This window comes from Diabrotica virgifera, chromosome 4, assembly GCF_917563875.1.
Source record: "Diabrotica virgifera virgifera chromosome 4, PGI_DIABVI_V3a".
In the NCBI taxonomy this organism is placed as follows: Eukaryota; Metazoa; Arthropoda; class Insecta; order Coleoptera; family Chrysomelidae; genus Diabrotica; species Diabrotica virgifera.
The window spans coordinates 76,205,337-76,222,068 of NC_065446.1; positions in this window are offsets into that span (position 1 = coordinate 76,205,337).

The following is a 16,732-nucleotide window of genomic DNA, read 5'->3' on the forward strand; positions in this document are numbered from 1 at the left end:
TCTAAAACATGTTTATACAGTAAACGGTATACCAACTCGATATTTTCAAATGTTAATTAATGGGATGGTGGACATCAGTCAAAGAATACAGTGAATTTAAAAACATATTAACTTTATTAGAAATAAGAGAACAAGTCAAAATTTTGTGTTGTAGGTTACCCAACTGACCACAAATACATTGTGGGCTATCAGCTATATTAAGTTTAAATATATGTAATGATGTAAGACAGTGGTTCAGTCTCATTCTGCATATGGTTGTTGTCATATCCTTTGTCGACTCCATTTTAGAAAACCAAGGTTTATCTGTTATATAGTTTCTGATTGATCTGTAGTGACTTCCTGTATTTATGTTCTCATCAATATACCTTTGTTTCCATTCTCTCTTAAGCTCTCTGAATAAATCTGATTCAATATCTCTAGACGTACAAAGATGGTGTGTTAATACTACTTGTGTCACCGCGTTTTTAGCCAATTCATCTACCATTTTATTTCCAGTTATTCCACAGTGGCTTTTAACCCATGCTAACTTAACAGACTTTCCTTGTTGCTGAAGTTTTTTAATTTTATTTATTATATATAATTCAATGTAGTTCACTTTTGATTTAGGATTTATATCACTAATTTTACTTAGAGAAATTTTACTGTCACTATAAAATATAAACTTTGAATGATTTATATTAGATACATATTTTAGTTCTTCCATTATCGCTATTAATTCAGCTGTGTATATACTCATAATAGAATTTAGTTTAAACATTTTACTAATTTTATTAATGCTGTTCCAATAGGCACACCCCACACCTTCAATATTTTTTATGCATCTGTATAATATTGTAGCATACAACAATCTTTGAACATTTGTGAACCGTCGGTGATAAACACTAATTTTCTTAAAGATAGAGGCAAATTGCTATAGTCCCTTAAAAAGTATACCTGAACTTGTTCCATAGTATTAAAGTCAATATTATAATTTGGGTTTATGTCATATTTATAAAGTTATTTTATATTATTAAATTGTATAAATTCTATTTTCAAAAGTCCTTTATGCCTTGTTGCACCAACAAATCTTAAGCTCCAGCTTAGCCCAGCTCAGCTTATAGATAGGTATTGTCTATCGTAGCACGTCTTAACTGATAAGTTTAAGATACAATCGAAATGGAAATCCATAGGGCTTTCATTCATTTGTTTCGAGCTTCTGTGATGTGTCGTATAATATTAAGATATTTACGTCATACGTCTTTGTTTTGTATCATTGGTATATACCAATAACGTATACCGTAGATATATCAATATTATACGACACCACCTATACACGATAGATAGAAGCTCGAAACAAATGACAATCGATGCACAGCCCTATTGTGGCAAGCTGAAAATTGATAAGACTCAATAGTGCAACGCGAATATTTACGCGTATGTAAGCGGAGCTTAAGGCACGTCTCAAGCCTAAGATCTGTTGTTGCAACCAGGCATTAGGTTCCCGAAGTAGAATTGGTTAGTCCAAGAAACGAAGCTTAAAATAGAACAAAACCTTGCAATTTTTACAGAATGAACCGATTTGTATGAAAATTTTTAATTAAGTCCAACTTACCCTCTACCTCAAAATCTATATTGTGCCGACAGGCGTTATTTATTTTTTTAGGGTGAAAACTACCCCTTGTTGCCAAAATCTATAAGAGTTTAAAAAGAATAAAATTTGTTCAGGTGCATTAACCTTTAACTACACGCGCTGGCGTATTTTGTACGCCAGATATAAGAATTCTACTGCAAGTATATTTAAAAATTTAATTTTTGACCTTGTTTATCTCTCTAACCTATCACTAGAATGTGCTTTACAATTTGGTTTTAGTTTCGTTATAATAGGCGTTCTGGGAAGATCGCAATTTACAGTTTAATATTTGTTGTTTCCAGTGGTGGACAATATACGCCACGATTATATTAATATAAGTAGTAATATAACTACATATTTCAATTGTTTTTTGGTAATTATGACACAAAATATATTTTTCTTTATAAACAATACTTTTTCTCCTGTAAAAAATCACATTTCAAAAAATTTTTTATTAGTAATTTTATTTACCATAGAATCCAGTTATTCTATGATTCCAGTTATAAATCCCAATTGGCTTACTGAGAAGGAACTCCAAGTATTCACTGATGCCGAATAAGGTTTATAACAAACAACTAAGTGTATTTTTCAAAAAAAAAATAAACAAATCCGCTGTTTTAAGTGTATTTTCTTGTGGCGTATAAAGTACGCTACGCGTGTAGTTATGTTATAACTTGATGCGCGGGTAGTTAAAGGTTAAATAATTGCTTTCTAATAGTCTAGTTATCATTATTGAATATTTCTACCCTTTAAAAATTCATTTTAAAGGGTGAAAACTACCCCTAGTTGCTCAAATTTGCTCAAATTGCTCAAAAAAGCTTAAATGGGATAAAATTATGATCGGATGATTTAGGTAAGAATGGTTTGATTTTTCTAATATAATTTCTTCATCTAAGTACTTCAACCTTTAAAAATTATTTTTTAAGGGTGAAACTACCCCTCATTTCGAACTGGAAAAATCTTATCAGGCTATGAGATTTTTTTAGTGTGTTCAAAACTAAATTTTAAGTTAATAAAGAAATATCACCTTTTAAAGTCAAAAATATTTTTTTTAAAGAAATATATTCAAAAAAAAAGCAAAGAAAAAACACGAGAGAAAGCAATTTTGTTTTTTGCCCCATAAATATTTTTCACAGGGATATAGGTATAGGCATTCTGTTACACAAAAAAACTCTCATCCTTCCTCTTTAAAATGGCGTTTAGTAGAAGTCTCTAGTATTTTTACTTTCCGACATATAATTTTTCAAAGTTTGCCCCTCACAGCATTTTGCCCATTATTTCGCAAATATTGTCCTGTAATTTTTTTTCTACGCATTTCTCGGTACATGGAATTCTACATTTAGTAGGAAGAAAAGTCAATTACCTTTTAAATGGTCTTGAGTATAAGGTTGTACGACTATTTTTAAGCAAGTTAGAGTTTTTCAAAATTTTATCCTTTTAATGATTTTTGATATTTCTTAAATTTCTCATTATAATTTTTTTTTCATGTATATTTAGATATAATATAATATTGTGCAACAAAAAGGAATCTTATTTTCTTTATTTTAAAATGGTGTATTACAAAAAATTCTAGGACTATTTTTAAACAAGATATCCGTAGGATACTCAAGGGTATCGGTAATTTGAGAAAAATTTTGAAATTTTTTAACTTTTTTAATTAGAAGAATATAACTGCATATTTATAATATATTTTTTAATTCTAAATAACTTTTCTTAATAACACTTTTCGATATTATGAAATATAAAGGTACTTTACTCTTGAGCGAAATTCATATTTTTAACATACCTCGTATAGTTATGATAAAATTTTATATCTGATGATTTCATCTTAGGTTTTAGACTATGCAGAGCATTTTATAAGGAATCATTTTTTTCCATAAAGTTAATAATAAAAAAGTTTTTCATATGGTTCCAACTTGGTGGGACATATTGCATCTGTATGTGTCACACTTTGAGAAAGCATATCTTGTTTAAAAATAGTCCTACTACTAAATGAGACATTTAAAAATAATCGCAAAATATATCAAAAATCATTAAAAGTATAAAACTTTGAAAAACCGTATCTTGTTTAAAAATAATCAAACTGCCTTCCAAAATAGATTATTCTAAAGGTAATTGACTTTTCTTCCGATTAAATGTACTAGAAAAAATCTACAGAACAATGATTGCAAAATAACAAGGAAAATGGCCCAAAATCGCTGTGAGTGGAGAAATTTGAAAAATAATATTTCGTAAACTGTAAATCCTAGAGACTTAGACCAAACTCCATTTTAAAGAAGGGGGATGGCAGTTTTTTTCTATGCAGTGATGGCAGTGAAGAAATGTCTATCTATATCCCAGTGGAAAAAAGTTATGGGGCAAACAACAAAATTGCTTTATTTCGTGTTTTTTTTGCTTTTCTATTTGAATATATTTTTGTAAAAAAAATATTTTTGACTTTAAAAGGGGGGAACTTCGTGACTATCGATATTTCGATAGTAAATTTAACCAGGTACAATTTTTGTATAGACGTGTTTGTACAAAAAGTGCATAGAACTCACCCTAATTCACCCTGTGCTAGGGACTAGTTCATCCCTTTCTCAAAAACGAACTCCTTTAAATGGTAGCACTCCGCGGTTTTGCATATTTAGAGGTGTATTGACCATATGAAATAATAAAAACCCTTTAACGTTGTAACTCCTTTCTAAAATACATAATCAATTGCCTAAAAGTAGAACACTACATCAATTGCTATTATAAGAGGTCCATATACATGGTGTAACAAAAATACAGGTAATAAATTAAATAACATATTTTGAGACCAAAAATAGTTCGAATGAACTTAACTTACCTTAGTACAAATATGCACATAAAAAAAGTTACAGCCCTTTGAAGTTATAAAATGTAAATCGATTTTTTCGAATATATCCAAAACTATTAGAGATTTTTTATTGAAAATGGACATGTGGCATTCTTATGGAAGGACCATCTTAAAGAAAAATTATAGTGAAATTGTTGCACCCATAAAAATTTTATGGGGGTTTCATTCCCTTTAACCCCCCAAACTTTTGGTACATAACAATTAAATTATTATTGTGGTACCATTAGTTGAAATTAATATCTTTACGTCTTTTTTGCTTCTTAGTATTTTTTCGATAAGGCAGTTTTTATCGAGTTGCGGCTTCTATTTTAACCTGTTTACACAAAAATTTTGTTCCTTTAAAAACCCTCCAAAGTTTGTGTACGTTCCAATTAAATTATTTCTGCGGTACCATTAGTTTAACACAGTGTTTTTAAAACTTTTGGCCTCTTTGTATTTTTTCGATAATTCACCTTTTATCGAGATGTGGCTTCTTTTTAAAATGGTTCAAAATATACCTAAAAATGTAAATCATAAATAAATTTTCATATTACCTAGTCTCCATAATCGTACCGATGAAATAAGTGCTGAAAATACTAAAGTTTTTGGTAGAAAATGGAATTAAATCACTACTGGTCTTTAACGGAATATATGACACTGGGATATCACCAACTGATTGGCTAAAAGGCTCGTTGGGACTTTACCGCGCTGAGCAGATGGGACGTGAATTATAAATTGTAAAATTCACTCATCTTCCTTAGTCTCAGCATCCGTATGGCTTGCAAATTGTAGAAGTCCCGGAGGTGTAACCAGAGAAGTTTCCCATTGTTTTCAGTCTGGTGGGATGTACAGTAACATTATGTTGCTTTATATACCATTAGAGTGAAAACTTAGTCTTTTGGTAGCAGTTGCCGCAAGGGCAGCTATGCCATTTCGTTCGTTGCAATCCGGGACTGCACGCCGGGGTTTGTTTTGGTTGGATCAGAGAGAGCAGCATATGTGCCTCCTGATGAGAGCCTAATAAGTTTTGAAACCGGTAAAGGTGCTTGCTGCACTCTATGATTGGACTGGAATATGTTGCGGCTGTATTTTCGTTTTGCAACGAAATCGATATTTGTCACAAAGAAACACCGTGCAAATAAATGCAGTGATTCTCGGACTGATGAGTTACGTTTTGAAGATCTTCCTACAAGTATAAGTAATAAATAGCAGAATATACACGCATAATAACTATTACCAATCTATACTGGCATCAAGGGTCAAGAATAAAAGTTGAACAGTAACTGTGTGATGAAATAAATATAAAAAAAGTTCAGTATAATAAATTGGCGCAAGATGGAATAAGCGATCAAATTATGAGACGCCCTCAAAAATACGACACCCGTTTACATCCTAATCATTCAGAAAAGGATCCAAGGTAAACGTGGTCCCGGTAGAACAAAAACATCATGCGTGAAAAATCTAAGGCAATGTTAAAGCTGTTAATTCTGTTTACGAGATAGAAAAAAATTATAGGAAACACTTAATCTTTGTGCTATTCGTGCAATTATTGCTATTTTTAAATCATAAACATAAAATTTTCAGTTTCTAGCTAGTCACATATTGTGTACAATTAAAAGACTAAACTTTTGCTATGTATAATTTTTTTGAAGGAGTAATATTTCTCGAATAATATGTATATAAGATCGCTTAAGCCGCAATAACCAAAGCAGAGACAGGATCGGTCAGAACATCACCATATAGATGACTTTAACTTTGAGCGCGTTAGAGAATTTAAGTATTACACCAGGGAAATAAGGCAAAAATATACCATTTTCGGGACACTTGAGCAGCCAGGTTTCAAATGGGTTTTTTGGGTACTATATACCTAATACATTATCAATACAAAAATGTCCGTCACAGTTCGGACGAGAAACTTAGTTATTAACAAATAAGGGTCAAAAATGAGAGTTTTTTCGTTTAAATCGCTACAGGTAAAAATAGGGTAATTAAAAATGTCTTATTTATAATATTTTACTTTTAGTAGATAAACCAAGGTTTAAAATAGCGGTTTTTGAATTTTGGTTCGATTATTTGTTGCTTCGGATATTGCAAAATAAACCTAAAATTTTGAAAATAAAAAAATTGCTATAACTTTTGCGAAAATAAATTTAGGACTTTCATATTGCACAAAAAATTTAGACAAACAGTCCGTAAAATGCACAAAAAATTTTGACACGGTCCGTCAATTAGTTTAAATTTTATTCAATTTGTTTATCCCAATGACCTTTTTTTTTCGCAATATTATTGTTCAGAAAATAATAACGATACAGCAATTCCGTGAAAACAAGGTGAAAGAAGAATATTCATATTTTCAGCTTTTTTAAAAAAATCATTAAAAAGTTATTTCTATCACTCAGAAAACATTTTACTAAAATAGAGTCATTTTTGGCTTATAAACAATTTAAATTACTTTGTTAATATTGACTGTAGGCCAAAACTACAATGGAATTTGAAAAACTGATATTTTTGTACAAATTTTCAAAGAAAAACTTTTCGCCTAGGTTAGCTACGGTCAAGGTGAGCCACTTTTTTTTATTTAATTGACGGCTACTTTGTTTATAACAATTAAGCAACCTAACTAGAGCCATTTTGAAGTTGAAGATATATTATAGGTTATGTGTAAAAGTTTGAGTAAACTTTGAACCTCAACAGAGTGGTCAATAAAGCTTAAAAATGGCGTCCGGACGGAATTAATTCGTGGTCGGTGGAGGAGAATTACTAAAATACGTGCACTCAAAACATGAAACTGATTCTGCGAACATAATATGCTGAGATTAATATCGCTGTAACTTGTTGATGGATTTTGATCATAATTTTTTTAATTTGTATGTACTCGTAGTCTTATAGAGTACGTTATGTACACACAACCCCACCTAACATTACAAAATGTTAGGGGGAACTCCCCTTATCACTCAGGGATATGAAAAATAGATTACGACCGATTCTAAGACCTACCGAATATACATATATAATTTCATACAAATCGGTCAAGCGGTCTCGGAGGAGTATGGAAACTAACACTGTGACAGGAGAATTTTATAGATGTAAATATATAGATAACTATTAACAAATAGGGGTTGGTGATAGAAGAGTGAAAGTTAAGGGTTTTATGTATTTTTTAATTCTACACCATATAAAATTAAGGTAGAAAATTTTGTAAAAAAAAAAAAATAAAAAAAAATATCAGTGGGGCAACCCTCCTTATAACTTATGGGTATAAAAATAGATTAAAACCTCTTCAACGTCCTACAGGATAAACGTGTAAAATTTTATAAAAATGAGCCAAGTCGTTTCGGAGTATTATGGTAACTAACACAATTACAGGAGAATTTGATGTATATAGAAGTAACTGCGAATTAAATATTAAAAGTGGCTAACTTTGAACCAAATTAACCTAGGCAAAAAGTTTTTTCTGAAAATTCGTATAAAAATACCAGCCTTTGAAATCCTAAAGTAGATTTACTCTATAGTCAATATTAACAAAATTATTCAAATTGTTTAGATGTCAAAAATGGCTCTATTTTACTAACCTTTTTTCGGAATGATAAAAACGACTTTTTAATGATTTTTTTCAATACTTTAAAAACATAACTATTAGTCTTGCTTGTGGTTTCTACAGAACTGCTATGTCATTATTATTTTCTGAACAATAACATTGTGAAAAACAAATTGAATAAAATTTAAACTAATTGACGAATCGTCTTAAAATTTTTTGTGCATTATATGGAATGTTTGACTTAACTTTTCGTGCAATATTATGAAAGTCTTACGGCCATTTTCGCAAAAGTTATAGCACATTTTTTATTTTTGAAATTTTAGTTTTATTTTGCACTTTCCCAAACAAAAAAGGATCGGACCAAAATTCAAAAGCGCCTTTTTAAACCTTGGCTCATCTATGAAAAAAATAATATTATAAATAAGATATTTAATTGCCCTATTTTTACCTGTAGCGATTTAAACGAAAAATACTGCCATTCTTCACCCTTATTTGTTCATAACTAAGTATCTCGTCCGAACTGTGACGGGAATTTTTGTATTTATAATGGTATATATATTATAGTATATAGTACCAAAAAATCTATTTGCAACCTGGCTGCTCAAGTGTCCCGAGAAAAACCTTATTTCTCTGGACTATATCTTGGAATAAGAGTAACTGAAAACAACAACAAATCACAAGAATAAGCAATACAACAAAAGCCGGCAATAGATGACTTTATGTCCTTCCAAACCTTATAAAATAGAAACAACTAACAAGAGTTACAAAGATACAATTATATGAAATAATCATATGACCCATAGTGATGTATGGCAGCGAAACGTAGACGATAACAAAGGCCAACGAAGAGAGGCTACATGTTTGGGAAAGAAAAATTCTAAGGAAGTACTTTGGGCCTGTGCTTGATGAAGCAGCAGGACAAATTAGGACAACACATAACAAAGAGCTCTAAGGACTATACACAGACGCCAAAATAATAAAATAAATAAAGTCCAGAAGACTACAATGAGCAGGACACCTCAGAATAGGGATGGCGGTTCTTGACAAAACACCGGTTTTCGGTTACACCGTTTTTTGCTTACGGTTTAACCTGGCGGTTATAACCAGCCAAAAAGAAAACGTATTCTCCAAAAACCGGTTGTGTTTTTTTTTTTAATCCAATTGGTTACAATGTTACATTTACAATGCACTTTAGTTTTCGATACTCCACTCGACTCGATACTCGATATTAATATGATCAAAATTAGTACTCTCGAAAGAACATTAATATCAATATAAATAAAACACAATTTTTAATAAGACCATTTTATTCTATTAATTATTATATTTATTTATTATTTTATAATTAATATATATTTATTGATTATTATTAAATATAATATAGCGTAACATTAATATATACATATTGCAATAATATAAATTTAACCCAACCATTTCAACTTATAAAAAATTTCCCAGACTCTTTCAAATGGGATTTAAAAAAATAATACCAACATAAATATTTTACTTAAAAATAAATTGGATAATGCAATTTATCTTTTATGTCTACTACTATCAAAAAAAAAAAAATGATCATATATTTCTTTTAACACGTTTGTGTATTTGTATAATAGGTACATTTTAACTCATTTAATACTTCTTGTATAGGTTTATCGTTTTGAAAAAGTAGGTAAATCCTTGGAGATTCGTATCCGTAATCAGTAATTCGATATTCATAGTCAGAACATTATTTTTGGTAATCAGAAAAAGTCATTCACCCACTTTCAATGTCAAGAGTCAAGTGTGAAAAATAGATGATGTTTGCGTCTACTTCAACCAGATCACTTCCTATGTAAATATTATGATTACAAATATCTTTTCAACGAAATATTATAATAAAACTTATCTGTTTCTGGCTGATGTGAGTTTGCACTTTCAGTTTGTTTCTGTATTTATAAAATAAAATTTGAATTATAGTTTTGTTTGGAATAATTACTTGAGAATAATAATTATAATTTGTATCCAAAATAATACCTAACCTAATCCTAATCACCGTAAAAACCAACTGAATTCGCTCTATCGAGATTCACTTTGACACTGACGTTAGTAATTATTTTTTTGGGAAATTCAGTTGTCAGAAGTGACTGCAAATTATACACAACCAACGCACCTGCTCATAGCCAATATTATTAATAGTAAACAGACATAAAAATAACATAAAACTTACGCTAATCAATAATTATTTATTTACGCCATTATTTATAATTGTACAAAATAAAAATATTTTGTAGAAATAAACTTAAAAAAATTTTATGAGATGAGTAGACACTCCCACTATTTCTAATAATTCTTCTTTTTTTAATGAAAGATTAAGTTGATTTGGGCAATTAATAGTGTGAGGTGGGAACTTTTGTGTTGTATGTTTCCTATTCCGAATGTGTCAAATTGAATCTCGGTAGAGCGAATTCAGTATAACCGGTTTTTACTTTAAAAAGGAAAAACCGGTTATAACCGGGACAAAAAAACAACCGGTAAAAACGGTTATTGCGAAGTAAAAAAACCAGATTTATGTTAAAACGCGTAGGTTTCTCCCATCTCTACCTCAGAAAACATTCTGACGAAAGAACAGTAAGGTTGGTATAGAAAGAAGTCCCAACTGGAAGAAGACCACGAGGACGCCCTCTACTCCGGTGGCGTAGAATTGAATGGAGGTTGCTTAAGACAGAAAACAGTGGAGGCATGTTGTCGAATCGGCTAAAACCCACGAAGGTTTGTAACGTCACGGAGTAAGTAAATAAGTGAGTAAGTTAGTAATATTTATCGAGTTTAGGCAAAAATTTTCCATTTTTTTCAGATTTTGTTAAATAAAGAAATAACCACAAGGTATGCGACTGACGCATATCATGATAATTGATACAAGGTACATCCTGAAAAGATTCCAGCAGAAAAATAGACTGGTATGGAAAATGTCCATTATGGTCTGCTTTTAAACAGATCCTGCCATATACGAGTACAGGGTGAGGCAGATAAAGGGCCTATTAGAAATATCTCGAGAAATCAAGCCAGGAGAATCATGAAAATTACAATGAAGTGGCTTTGAAAAGTGGATATATTTAATGAAAATACACTAAGCGCCAAAACTAACGCACCACCTTAAAAATGGGACATTCTTAATGTCTCATATTTTATTTCCTAAACCTGTTGTCCGATTTTAGTGATTTTTTAATATGTTATAGCTTTATTCTTCAAGAATATCGATATAATAATATTGTTGCTAAACAGATAAGTGTAATTGTGTACCAGGTATAACAATGATAGTGTGTTATTTCCTCAAAGTTTGCAACACCCTGTGGAATATTCTAACGTATATAAAATATTGAAAATAAAACTCAACTGTAACCTTAAGCTAAATTAACATTTTGCTTTTTGATTCATTCGCTTATGTTGGATAATAAAAAAGTTAGGTACTTTAACAACTAGCAACGTTTTTCAACAATACAGGGTGTTTCTAAATAAGTACGACAAATTTTAAGGGGTAATTCTGCATAAAAATTATTTCGTTTCCGAGATACGGGATGTTGAATTTTTTCTTACAAACTGACGATTTATTTATTGCTCTAAAACCGGTTGAGATATGCAAATGAAATTTGGTAGGTTTTAAGAGGTAGTTATTGGGCATTTTTTGGCATACAATTAAGAATTTTATATTCACCATTGGCGTGCATACGGTTAATATGACCGCGTAATATGACCCGTATGCACGCCAATGGTGAATATAAAATTCTTAGTTTTACGTCAAAAAATGCGAAAAAACTACCTCTTAAAACTTACTAAATTTCATTTGCATATCTCAATCGGTTTTAGAGCAATAAATAAATCATCAGTTTGTAAGAAAAAATTCAACATCCCGTATCTCGGAAACGAAGCATTTGCGGGCACATGTTTATAAAGTAAACGGTCATTATTTTTTCATGTAGAATTACCCCTTAAAGTTTGTCTCACTTATTTAGAAACACCCTGTATTGATGAAGAACGTTGCTAGTTGTTAAAGTATCTAACTTTTTTATTATCCAACACAATCAAATAAATCAACAAGCGAAATGTTAAGAAAGCCTAATAGTCCATTCTTTAACGGTAAAATATTGCAAAACCTCTAAATTTTAAAGAACCGCTTGGATTGACATGAAATTTGGCATACACATAGCTAACAAGTCAAAGAAAAAAAGTGATATTGTGCCGATATGTGCTTTTGCCCTGGGGGTGGTTTTCACCCCTTCTTGGGGGTGAAAAATATTCGTCCAAAGATAGTCAGGAAATGGATAAACTGGCTAATTTTAAGTAACTTTTGTTCTATAGAGTTTTTTAACTAAGTCAATACTTTTCGAGTTATTTGGCAGTGAATATGTTCATTTTTTCAACAAAATAACCACGCTTTTAGACGGTTTTTCGCAAATAACTCAAATAGTAAGTATTTTGTCGAAAAAACATTCTTAGCAAAAATATAGCCTGTCAAAAATTTAAAAAAAATGGTGTATTGGTCACGTCTCTACACCTAGTAGAAGCAGAGTTATAGCTAATGAAAAATAGGTTCATATTCGTCAAATTCCAAATGGAATACTTTAACGTGAAATAACCAAAAATGAAGCACATTTCGGGGAAAACTCATTACAAATTATTTAAAGTGTTTTAAATAAGCTTCATTTTTGTTTTATAAAAAAAATTTCTAGCATCAAAATAAACAAGTTACGCTCAAAATAAAGTTAGTCCCTTTTGGTTTTGGTAAAAAAATCGAGAAAATCACCCCCTAAATTAGTATCTTAAATGAACTTAATCGTTACGACTTCACAAGTTTCTTGACTCGTGTATATATTGTTTATATGATCTGTAAGTTTCATCGGTTCAAAGTCCTTATTATTGAAAGGGCTGTAGTTAAACGGGGTTGAACGAGTCACTGATCACGAATGTATGCAAATTTAGAAACACCAAATCTTAATCAATTGTTGTCTAACAGAAAAACAAAAAAATACATGATATTCAGAAAAGCAAATCTGACTTTTTTTGTTTTTCGAGATTTTTGGTATTTCTAACAATTTTTAAGTTATTTTGAAAAAAAGCATATTTTTCAAAATTTAAATTTTTAAAAATTTTACTTTGAAACCAAATTTTTTCAAAAATAAGCACTTTGAATCGATGAAACTTACAGATCATATAAACACAACATAAGTAAAATAATTTGTGGAGCGGTAACGATTAATTTTATTTAAGTTTTTAATTAGGGGGTGGTCTTCCCGATTTTTTTTTGCAAAAACAAAAGGGACCAACTTTATTTTAAGCGTAACTTGCTTAAATTTAATGCTAGAAACTGTTTGTAAAAACAGAAATAAAGCTTTTTTTAAACACTTAAAACAGTTTTAATAGGTTTTCCCCAAAAAGTGCTTAATTTTTTGAATATTTCACGTCGAAATATTCTATTTGAAATTTTGTGAATATGAATCTATTTTTCATTGGCTATAACTCTGGTTCTAGGAGATCCAGAGGCCTAACGCGTACACCATTATTTTTACTTTTTTATAGGCTATGTTTTTGCTAAGAACGTTTTTTCGACAAAATATTTACTTTTTGAGTTATTTGCGAAAAACCGTCTAAAAATGTGGTTATTTTGTTGAAAAATGAACATATTCACCCGCAAATAACTCGAAAAGTGTTGACTTGGCGAAAAAGCTCTATAGAACAAAAGTTACTTAAAATTAGTCAGTTTACCCATTTCCGGACTTATTTTGGACATATATTGTTTCAACCCAAAAAGGGGGTGAAAGTCACCCCCAGGGCAAAAGCACACATCGGCACAATATCACTTTTTTTCTTTGACATGTAAGCTATACTTCTGCCAAATTTCATGTCAATCCAAGCGGTTCTTTAAAATTTAGAGCAAAAACCGTGAAAGAATGGACAATAAGGCTACAGTTGAGTTTTAGTTTCAATATTTTATATACACTAGAATATCTCACAGGGTGTTCCAAACTTTGAGGAAAAGACACACTATCATTTTTACACCCGTTACACAATGACACTTATTTGTTTAGCATCAATATTATTACATGCATATTCTTGAAAAATAAAGCTATAACATATTAAAAAATCACTAAAATCGGACAACACGTTTAGGAAATATGAGACATTAAAAATGTCCCATTTTTAAGTTAGTTCGTTAATTTTAACGCTTAGTGCATTTTCATCTATTTTCTATTTCCGGTTATACCGGAACTTTTTTATAACCTTGATTTTTTAAATGTCTTCTTTCTTAAAATATGAGGTTTTGTAATTTTATATAGGGTGTTTTAAAAGATAATTACGTTTATTTTATTAATTTAGTAGCAACTTTCACACCCTGTAGAATTGTAGTATTTTGACATTAAAAACTCTATTTATCGTCGCTTCAAAGCAACAGTAGGATATGTAAAATAATGTAGATTCGAGAAAAACGCAATTGGAAATTTTACGAGACTTCAGTAATTAATAACTTTTTTATATTTGAAAGGATTTACATGGAATTTTGTTTGAGTACCTAACTTTACATGCGTCACATAACAATTTATATTAATTCATAAAAAAGTGAAAAATAATTGGAAAACTGTTACATAAACTTATATTGCACTAAAGTTTTGTTTAAAATTTTATACATTTCAATACAAAAAACAAAACAATTTTGTTGTTCAAACATGTTATTACATAAATTATAACATGAACATACTGGTTTTCCAAAAATTTGACAGGATAATAAACAAAATAAAATGAAAAAATCATCAGAATCAGTTTTGGTAATAGTGGATGACGAAAGTTGTGAAAGTAAAAACTTATTATATATACAGGGTGTAATAAAAATACAGGTCATAAATTAAATCACATATTCTGGGACCAAAAATAGTTCGATTGAACCTAACTTACCTTAGTACAAATATGCACACAAAAAAAGTTACCGCCCTTTGAATTACACGATAAAAATCGATTTTTTCCAATATATCGAAAACTATTAGAGATGTTTTAATGAAAATGGACAAGTGGCATTCTTATGGCACGAACATTTTAAAAATAAATTATAGTTAAATTTGTGCACTTCATAAAAACTTTATAGGGGTTTTGTTCCCTTAAACCCCCCAAACTTTTTTGTACGTTCCAATTAAATTATTATTGTGGTACCCTTAGTTAAACACAATGTTTTAAAACTTTTTTGCCTCTTAGTACTTTTTGGAAAAGCTACCAAATCTAACCACATATTTGTGTATGGTTAAGTACGATTGTAGAGACCTGGTAATAATATGAATTTTTCTTTATAAATTACAGTTTGAGGTATATTTTGTACCATATTAGAAAAGAAGCCACATCTCGATAAAAGGTACCTCATTGGAAAACTACTAAGAGGCAAAAAAGTTTAAAAAGCATCCTGTTTAACTAATGGTACCGCAATAATAGTTTAATTGTAACGTACACAAACATTTGGGGGGTTTAAAGGCACAGAACCCCCATAAAATTTGTATGTAAACATATTAAAAATGAAGCCGCATCTCGATAAAAAACTCGCTTATCGAAAAAATACTAAGAGGCAAAAAAGTTTTAAAAACGTTGTGTTTAACTAAGGGTACCACAATAATAATTTAATTGGAACGTACAAAAAAGTTAAGGGAACAAAACCCTCATAAAATTTTTATGAGGTGCACAAATTTAACTATAATTTATTTTTAAAATGTTCCTGTCATAAGAATGCCACTTGTCCATTTTCATTAAAAAATCTCTAATAGTTTTCGATATATCGGAAAAAATCGATTTTTATCGTGTAACTTCAAAGGGCTGTAACTTTTTTTGTGTGCATATTTGTACTAAGGTAAGTTAGGTTCAATCGAACTATTTTTGGTCCCAGAATATGTAATTTAATTTATGACCTGTATTTTTGTTACACCCTGTATATTCGGTTTCATAACGTCTTACGACGTTGTCCGACTGTGTTAGGTCTTCATTTAGATTTCGAGCGCTAATCGCTTTCGTAACTCCCAGATTCCAGCTCTGTGGTGGTCTTCCTCGTTTTTTCTTCTCTGGGGGTGGCCACATCATAGTTTTTTTAGGCAATCTTTCGTCCCCCATTCGGATCACATGCCCATACCATATGAGCTGTTTTCTTTCAATATCCTCAACTATAGTGCCCTCTACACCCATTTGTTGTTTTATTACTTCATTCCTTATTCTTTCGGCTCTTGATATTCTCATCGATCTTCTGATGACATCCATTTCCGTAGCTTCGAATTTTTCTTATATTTTTCCGTTATTCTCCATGTCTCGGCTCCATAAAGCAGGCTAGTTTTAACCATTGTCTCATATATTTTCCATTTTCTTTACTTTGATATTTGTTTACTCCATAGAACTCCATTTAGACATGCTATAGCTCTTCGTGCTTGTATGATTCGATGTTCTATTTCTCGTTGGTCTTTTCCACTACGGTCGAAGATGACGCCCAGGTATTTATATTCGTCATATGGATTTATTTTTTGATTGTCTTCGATATCGAGTTGTTCTGCTTCAGCACCAATTGAGAGGTATTTTGTCTTTTCTAAATTGATATTTAATCCCCATTTCTGATATTCTTCAATTAGCTTTCTAAGCATATATTCCATGTCGTCTTTGTCATTTGAGATCACCACCTGATCATCTGCAAACTGTAAACTATATATGCAATCCTGATCGTTCAATTGTATACCCATTCCTTTGACTTTCCTTT